We start from the raw sequence: 10148 nt of genomic DNA on the forward strand, positions 1-10148 counted from the left end.
CCAAAGTTACAGTCACAAGGTGCTTTGACAACCAAAACCCCGCACAAGTGGGGACAAAACCAAAAACGACCTAAATATGAGATCTAGCCGGAGAAAAACAACAGATCTGCCCATGGGAGCCAAAAACGAACCAATCAGGAGCAAACTTAGCCGAACAAAAACAAAAACGGCACCTACGGACAGTGCCTTAAAGGTTTTTTTGACAAAAAAAATTACCTTTTAGAATTCCAAATTAAATAGAAGTTAATAATTATAATTTTTAAAAGTTAATTTGCAACCTATTTTTCCATATTGATATGAATTTAACATTTATTTACAAGGTAAGGTGCATTAATTTTAAGCAATTTTTTGGCTAATAAAATTCTTCAACAGATACATTAATAGGTGAGTTAATACAAAATAGTTGTATTGATACTACCAATTACATTTAACATTTGCCCTACCATTTTTATTTCGATACGTTAATGTATTTTTAAACGTTTTTCTTTTTTGATGGAATAATATATTTTTATACATGTTTACATTATTTGTAAGCAATAAGTTGTGAAAGTGTTACTTTTTGAGTAGATGAAAATTATTAAAAATAATCATTTACTTATATATCTTAAGTTTTTTTTTTTTTTTTTTAAGAATTTAATATGTTCAATTACATTTCTAAAATAAAAATATATTAAAATTTATAGTGATACTCATATATATATATATATATTTTTAAATTTTAAACAACAAAAGTATGGGCAAATTACACTTACACCCTTCAAATTAGGTCAAATCTTACAAAATCATATATGAATATTTTTGTTTTAATTTTCACTCACATTTTGAAAAGCTGTCTATATTTCACTCACACCCTAAATATCACTTTTCATAGATCTTAAAATACTTCTACATACAAAATGACTATGTTACTTTTTTGACTTCTTATGAATTTACATATTGTTTAATTTTTTCATGACAAAAATACTCCCGAGTGACTCATAGAAGTTATTGTGTGCAATGCACTCATGAGAGCCATTCTCAACAAAACCCCAATCACCAACGACCACCCAGGGGCGGGGAAAGGGGGACCATGGCACCTTATTAAAAATATATTAAAGATAAAATAGTATAACATGTATGATATAAAATCTATACTTGGCCCTTAGAAATTTTTTTTTTATTTCTTTAATTAGCATTTAACAAAAGATAGTTTATATATAATTTAAAAGAATGTGATTTAATTAACGACTATAGAACCCGATAAAAATTTAATGTGATTATCTTAAAATTTCAACTCAAATATCGTTCGTTCCATAATGTGACTATCTTAAATCCTTTTAACTTAAGTACAATTCTTTCCATAACTTTATTATCCTAAAATTCCATCTCATACATGATTCTTTCCATCACTTTTTTTTTTTTTTTTCTTTTTACTTATTTTTATTGAAATGCTTTTATAAGAATTCTATAAGAAATTAATTTTTACAAAATCAATGATTTAAAAATCTAAATTTTTATTTTATTAATTTGTTTGTGTTTTTTTTTTTCGACAAATAAAGAGAGTTATTTAATTGAATTTTTGTTATAATTTTGGCATAAATCTTATTTGTGTTTGTTTAGAAAGTTTGATAAAAAATTTCTTTAAAGAACTAGTTTTTTTTTATAAATAAATTAGAAAAAATTTAGATAGATATATTTTTGTATGAATATAATAAATAGTAAAAAAATTTTGCCTATATAATATATATATATATATATATATATATATATATATATATATTTTCAAAAGTTTTAGTTAAGCTGTTGTTTATAATTTTGACCCCCCAACTTTAAGATTCCCACCCCACCCCACCCCACCCCACCCCACCCCACCATGGGCTCAAATCCCCTGCTGTGAGTTACCCTGCAGTCCCCTGCTGTGAGCTGATGAAAGGCCTTAGTTTGGCCACGTGTGCTTCAGTTTGTAATATGTCTGTGGGCTCTACAAAAATGGTGCAAAACGCATTATTCCGTTAAATCTGCCTTCCGTTAAACATCCATCTCTCGGCATCTCTAAAAAAGCCCAAAAGAGCCGGCTCTACAAATTAATTGAGCCGTCTCCAAAAAATTGGGTTGAGCCGTCTCCACATTTCTTCTTGAGCCGACTATCCATTATTTTTTTTTTTCTTTTATTATTTTTTTTTTTTGCTTGACAAGGAGCCGGCTCTAAAAATTCTGATCACAGGAACTCTGATCACCTTCACCATCAAAATAAGCTATTGACACAGTTCTGTAAAACTAATTTCACACCTTTGTAAAACTAATTTGACACCTAAATTTAACATTTTTTAATTCTTTCATTTGTCATCTGTTAGTGTAAATTATGATATTTTTCTACTTGAAATTGATATTGGTTAAGCATTCTAGCATATTTGAAATGTTGGATAATTATAGGATTTTTTTCTATAATCTTCAATAACCATTCTAGTGAATGTAAAATCTTACATAATTGTTTTTTTTAACTGAGTTGGCTTTATTAGGTACCAATTAGTTATCCAAATATTTTTTCTTCTCATGTATGCGGCAATTACACATTTCACAGGTTATTATGTGACATTTATGAGAAAAAATACATTGTGAAGTTTAATAAGTAGGGACACTGATTACCTTCACCATCAAAATAAGTTATTTATACAGTTCTACTAAACTAATTTCACACCTCTGCAAAACTAATATCACACCTAAATTTAACATTTTTTAATTCTTTCATTTGTCATCCGTTAGTGTAAATTATGATTTTTTTTTACTTGAAATTGACATTGGTTAAGCATTGTAGCGTATTTGAAATCTAGTGTAATTGTAAGATTCTCTTCAATAATCTTCAATAACCATTCTAGTGAATGTAAAATCTTCCGTAATTGTTTTTTTTTTTAACTGAGTTGGCTTCATTACGTACCAATGTGTTATCCAAATATTTTGTCTTCTCATGTATGCGGCAATTACACATTTCACAGGTTATTATGTCACATTTCTGAGAAAAAATACATTGTGAAGTTTAATAAGTAAGGACACTGATCACCTTCACCATCAAAATAAGCTATTCACACAGTTCTACAAAACTAATTTCACACATCTGCAAAACTAATTTCACACCTAAATTTAACATTTTTTAATTCTTTCATTTGTCATCCGTTAATGTAAATTATAATATTTATTTACTTGAAATTGACATTGGTTAAGCATTATAGTGTATTTGAAATATTGGATAATTGTAGAATTTTCTTCTATAATCTTCAATAACCATTCTAGTGAATGTAAAATCTTCCATAATTATTTTTTTTTAACTGAGTTGGCTTCATTAGGTACCAATGTGTTATCCAAATATTTTGTCTTCTCATGTATGCGGCAATTACGCATTTCACAGGTTATTATGTGATATTTATGAGGAAAAAAACATTGTGAAGTTTAATAAGTAAAGACACTGATCACCTTCACCATCAAAATAAGCTATTCACACAGTTCTGTAAAACTAATTCACACCTCTGCAAAACTAATTTCACACCTAAATTTAACATTTTTTAATTCTTTCATTTGTCATCTGTTAGTGTAAATTATGATTTTTTTTTTACTTGAAATTGACATTGGTTAAGCATTCTAACGTATTTAAAATCTTCGATAATTGTAGGATTTTCTTCTATAATCTTCAATAACCATTCTAGTGAATGTAAAATCTTGCATAATTGTTTTTTTTTTTTTAACTGAGTTGGCTTCATTAGGTACCAATGTGTTATCCAAATATTTTGTCTTCTCATGTATGCGGCAATTACACATTTCACAGGTTATTATGTCACATTTCTGAGAAAAAATACATTGTGAAGTTTAACAAGTAGGGACACTGATCACCTTCACCATCAAAATAAACTATTTACACAGCTCTGCAAAACTAATTTCACACCTAAATTTAACATTTTTTAATTCTTTCATTTGTCATCCGTTAATGTAAATTATGAATTTTTTTTTCTTGAAATTGACATTAGTTAAGCATTCTAGCGTATTTGAAATCTTGGTTAATTGTAGGATTTTCTTCTATAATCTTCAATAACCATTGTAGTAAATGTAAAATCTTCCATAATTATTTTTTTTTAACTGAGTTGGTTTCATTAGATACCAATGTGTTATCCAAATATTTTGTCTTCTCATGTATGCGGCAATTACACATTTCACAGGTTATTATGTCACATTTATGAGAAAAAATACATTGTGAAGTTTAATAAGGAGGGACACTGATCACCTTCACCATCAAAATAAGCTATTCACATAGTTCTGTAAAACTAATTTCACACCTCTGCAAAACTAATTTCACACCTAAATTTAACATTTTTTAATTCTTTCATTTGTCATCCGTTAGTGTAAATTATGATTCTTTTTACTTGAAATTGGCATTGGTTAAGCATTCTAGCGTATTTGAAATCTTGGATAATTATAGGATTTTCTTCTATAATCTTCAATAACCATTCTAGTGAATGTAAAATCTTCCATAATTATTTTTTTTTTTAACTGAGTTGGCTTCATTAGATACCAATGTGTTATCCAAATATTTTGTCTTCTCATGTATGCGGCAATTACACATTTCACAGGATATTATGTCACATTTATGAGAAAAAATACATTGTGAAGTTTAATAAGTAGGGACACTGATCACCTTCACCATCAAAATAAGCTATTCACACAGTTCTGTAAAACTAATTTCACACATCTGCAAAACTAATTTCACACCTAAATTTAACATTTTTTAATTCTTTCATTTGTCATCCGTTAGTGTAAATTATGATTTTTTTTACTTGAAATTGACATTAGTTAAGCATTTTAGCGTATTTGAAATCTTGGTTAATTATAGGATTTTCTTCTATAATCTTCAATAACCATTATAGTGCATGTAAAATCTTCCATAATTGTTTTTTTTTTAACTGAGTTAGCTTCATTAGATACCAATGTGTTATCCAAATATTTTGTCTTCTCATGTATGCGGCAATTACACATTTCACATGTTATTATGTCATATTTATGAGAAAAAATACATTGTGAAGTTTAATAAGTAGGGACACTGATCATCTTCACTATCAAAATAAGCTATTCACACAGTTCTAACAAACTAATTTCACACCTTTGCCAAACTAATTTCACACCTTTGCCAAACTAATTTCACACCTAAACTTAACAGCTCTTGGAATTTAATGGAGCCGGCTCTTGAAGTTCAATGGAGCCGGCTCTAAGTTGTTGAGCCGGCTCTTTGAGTTGGTAGCCGGCTCATAATAAATATGGAGCCGGCTCTCAGAATTTTTATGGAGCCGGCTCAAAAAGAAATGTGGAGACGGCTCAACCCAATTTTTCGGAGATGGCTCAATTAATTTGTAGAGCCGACTCTTTTGGGCTTTTTCAGAAATGCCGAGAGATGGATGTTTAACGGAAGGCAGATTTAACGGAATAATGCGTTTTGCACCATTTTAGTGGAGCCCACAGACATATTACAAACTGAAGCACACATGGCCAAACTAAGACCTTTCATCAGCTCACAGCAGGGGACTGCAGGGTAACTCACAGCAGGGGATTTGAGCCCCCCCACCATACCTCCCACAGTCCCTCTCTTTATCTATTACGCGCATATATATATATATATATATATATATATATATACACACATATATATATAGTTAAATCATACTAGTTAATTATTCTTTTTGTAAGAACTTTTTTTAAACGAAGTCTCTATATTTATAACTAATCAATATAATATATATCACTTAAAATGGCAGCAACTACCAATGCACTTTCTTTCTGTTATTATGTTTCTAACCTTTTGTATGGTTATAATAACGAGAAATATATATATATATATATATATATATATATATATTTTTTTTTGGGATTTCCGTTAGACCATGGTTTGTAGGTTGTGATTAATGAAGTGTAACCCTGATATATATGGTTGGCCGATCTTTATTATAAGTATATAGTTTGCCAATCTTTATTACAGTATATGTGTGTGTGTGTGTGTATATATATATATTATTATATTAGAAAAAAATTTGTACTATTACATTATTGTTGACTGATGGAAGTCATTTTGATCATGAAATTAATTTTACAAGATCGTTATGTGTGTGTGACACATTTTGGGTGAGAGTCTGGTTATGCATAAAACATAATTTTTATTTTATTTTTTCTTTTAAATTGTCACCCCAACCCTCTTTTTTGTGAAAATTAAAACAATGTCCTTTGTAGATTTGTTTCAACTAAGATCAAGGCATGTTAAAGTTGAAACAGTTTCATTTTTTTGTCTCTTTCAAGAATGGGGAGGATGTGAAAGATGAAGATTGTGTTTAAGTTTGTGGTTATATTATTACCAACCAAGCACTCAATTGGGACTGGAGCTTCAACCTCATTTTGGTGTGACATATTTGAAGCAATTGAACAAGCAGAGTAACATATACTCTCTCTCTCATTTTGGTGTGACATACTTGAAGCAATTGAACAAGCATAGTAACATATTCTCTCTCTCTCTCTCTCTCTCTATATATATATACACAGAGTATATGTAGGAGGTTACATTCACGTACAATTGACAATGAATGTTATTTGTTAGTGGTGTGGGTTTAATGATGAGTATATATATATAACACTCTTATCATCCTTTATTGATCATGCTCACGCAGTGCAACAACATAAATGAATGTTGGTATAAATCGATCGATTCACGAAAGTATATATATTTGACTTTTAACAAACGAAAATATGATAATAATCTTCAATTAGTTCTTCATTTTTTAAAATTACATATGGATTGATTCACAAAAGTGTATAATATTTGACTTTTAACAAACGAAAATATGATAATAATCTTCAATCAGTTCTTCATTTTATGGTCAAGAAATCCTAAAAATTGCACCACCAATTATAAAATTTAATAAATATGGACTAAATCATCTACAATATATATTGATATTAATTCTTAATTTTGAAAACCTGCATGATAAGTAATATATGTAATTACTTTTTATACAGTTGGTTTAAAAAAAAAAAACTTCTTTAAAGATGTTAGTTTTAAATTAAGGGCCTGTTTGGAGTTTGTAGTGTGGTGTGGTGTAGTGCTTTAGCCTAGAACAGAATAAGTGTTTTGTAGTGTGGTGTTTTGAAATGAGAACAAAACATGTTTGGCGCGTTACAATTGCTTTGAGAATTTTGGAACAAAAATATGGTAGAACATGTTTGGCAATGTGTTTCGTTCTAAGAATTATGAGAACAAAACATGTTTGGCAAAGTTAAAGTGTAACCAAAATCAATAAAAAAATATTATTAAAAATTAAATATATAGTAAAAATTAATTATTGCATTATTTTAATATACAATTAATATAACATTTAATATATATATATATATATATATATATATATATATATATATATATATATTGTTAAAAATTCTTCTTAATTTATTATAAAAACCAATAAAATATATTCTAAATTTTAAAACTTATTAATGTTGCATATTATTTTGACAGCATTATTTCAATATCGAACTGAAATAAACTTTCAATATATTAAACATTACATCAACTAAAGTATACTTAATAGTACAGTCATCCAAAATCATAATAAAAGCAACATATCAAATTAAAGTCCATTGATCCAACTAACCCTCTTATCATCAGGACAGTCATTAAGAAAGAAATCCCTCCAAATTTCATCATTGCGTAACATCTGGGTGACCTTACCATATTGTTTCATATTAACACCCTCCAAGTTATTCAAAATATAACAACATAACTTAAAATCACTTTTTGTCTTGTCGGAAGAATTGACTTCAACCTCCACATTTCCTTCATTAACTGTAATCATATTAGATGATGAAGAAGCGACTATAGCTCTTTCAATTCGATCTGCTTTCTCTCTATCTCTCTCTTTCATATAGTGCATGAGCTCGCTCATTGTGGAGGCAAAACTCTCTCTCTTTGGTTTCTTACCACGAGGTTCAGGAGAAGGACTGAACTCATGACCGCCTAACTCAGCAAAATCATCATTAAGGTCAAATGAGGTATGTATGTCTGCATGGTGTGCGGGGGCTTGGTTCATAATGGGTGGACTATACGAAGTATGGACATGTGCACCTGTAGCGTGTGTGCCTCCAAATATGGTGGTGAGCTTGTCAAAATGATTGCATGGCTTCTTTCGATACTTACTATATTGGGCATTCACCTACAAATTATTAAATTACTATTAATATTAAGATAAGTATACTTTTTTGTAAAATCAACAGACATTTATTTTAATAACTAACCTTGATCAATCTACTCCATCTTTCTTTTTCAACTATAACCATGCCTGTCTTAGCATTGAATCACACGCCTGTTTCTCCTAACAGACTCACAAACGCTTTGTAGTCTGTTCTCAAGTGGTTGAATTTACTCTTAAGTTGTTTCAGTACAAGATTGTTGCCTATACGGACCATCATGCCTTTTAGTATATTCTTCCAACCAATTGCACTAAAAGTTGTGTTACTCCGATTACCAGCCTTCACTTCTTCCTCCATACAGATGATGAAAGCTTCAACCTGAGAATCATCCCATACTAGTTTTCCATCATCGGTATTGTCTGTAAGGTCCTCTATTTCTTCTCCCACCACATTGTCAGCATTGATATCCATCTAATTACATAGTTTTAATAAAAATGTGTTAAAAGGGTCATACATGCTCTAAAACTCTCCATCTTCCCCATTACCAAAATCTTAAATCGCAATACATAAGAGATTTTAAAAAAAAATCTTAAAGAAGTGTAGTCTCTGGGGGTTTTTCACATCACTTGTAATACCTTCTTTTTGCTTGGTTTTTATTCAAGCCTTACCATTCAGACTACAAAAATGACAAAAACTTTGAAAAGCTCTCCTTTTTTATTCTGATTTCATTCTCTTGCACCCTTATTTTCCTTCTTTTAAAAAAAAAAAAAAAAAAAATCCATTTAGGAGCAGTAGTACTACCAGTGAGGCCAAGATGGCTCAGGGGTCATCAGCTCCTTTGAACATAATTACCTTTTATACAACTTTTAACTCTTTATACCTTTTTACTTATTTTTTTATTATTATTTTTTTATGCTATACTTCTTCTTCTTTTTTTACAATTATTGTGAAGAAACATCTACAATAATTAGTCTTAGATTGTTTATTTGTGAAAATATAGGTACAGCAAAAAAGGCCCACACTTGAAACAGAATGGCGTTTTCGAAGAGAAGGTGGATTCTATTTCTATGTGTGCTGGTATATGAATGTCCTCTGCGTATTTATAATTCTTCACAGAATACTACCAAAGTTGGAGATTGCTGCTCTCTCCAAACTTAGTTACTCCAATTATCTTCTCCAAACTAGTTTCTTCAATTATCTACACCACCTCTTTATTTTTTATTTTTTTTGTAATCAAGAAAATAACAGAAACCGATTTTTACTCTGTTAGTGCAATTCTGCATAATCTTTTTTTTTTCCTTGCTTTTTTTATGAGTTCTTTTAATTTCAATATCTAACTTTTATTGTTCATTAATGTTTTTTTTTCCTCCCCTCAGAAAGAAGAGTTGATGGAGGTTGAAGATTCCAAGAATAACGAGGATTTAAAGAAATTAATTAGTACTGTAGTTTAACAAAAAAAATTATTTTACTTTTTTAGTCTTTAGGTTATGTATAGGATATTTTTTTTTGTTGAGGGTTTTGACTTTTGAGTTCTTCAAGATTTTTTTACCTGCCAATTTGAGCCATTTCAAATAAATGAATAAAATCCGTGACTTTCGCTTGTGAATTATTGATATTAAATTAAATTATTGTTATTGTTATTTTAAAATTAAAAACAAACACACTCACCCACAGGCGGCATGAGAGGTTTACAATTTCAAATTATTGAAATTTCAAACTTTTCAAGAATGAATCAAAGCCACACATGCATAAACTGAAATAACATAAAAAATTGTAAGAAATCTCAACATACCAAGATGAGAGAGATGAGGAAATAGAGACAGAGCTTGGGTAAACCGAGAGTGTAGAGAGAGCAGCAGCGAAGCTTGGTTTCGCCGAAAAATGCAGAGGTGAGACAGACGGAGGTCAGATCTTTGTACAAATATGGTCGATTTAAAGCCCGATCTTCAAACAACGGAGTT

This window comes from Cornus florida, unplaced genomic scaffold (assembly GCF_030987335.1).
Source record: "Cornus florida cultivar Cherokee Brave unplaced genomic scaffold, ASM3098733v1 CherokeeBrave_3.0.0_Hap2_Chr09, whole genome shotgun sequence".
NCBI lineage: Eukaryota > Viridiplantae > Streptophyta > Magnoliopsida > Cornales > Cornaceae > Cornus > Cornus florida.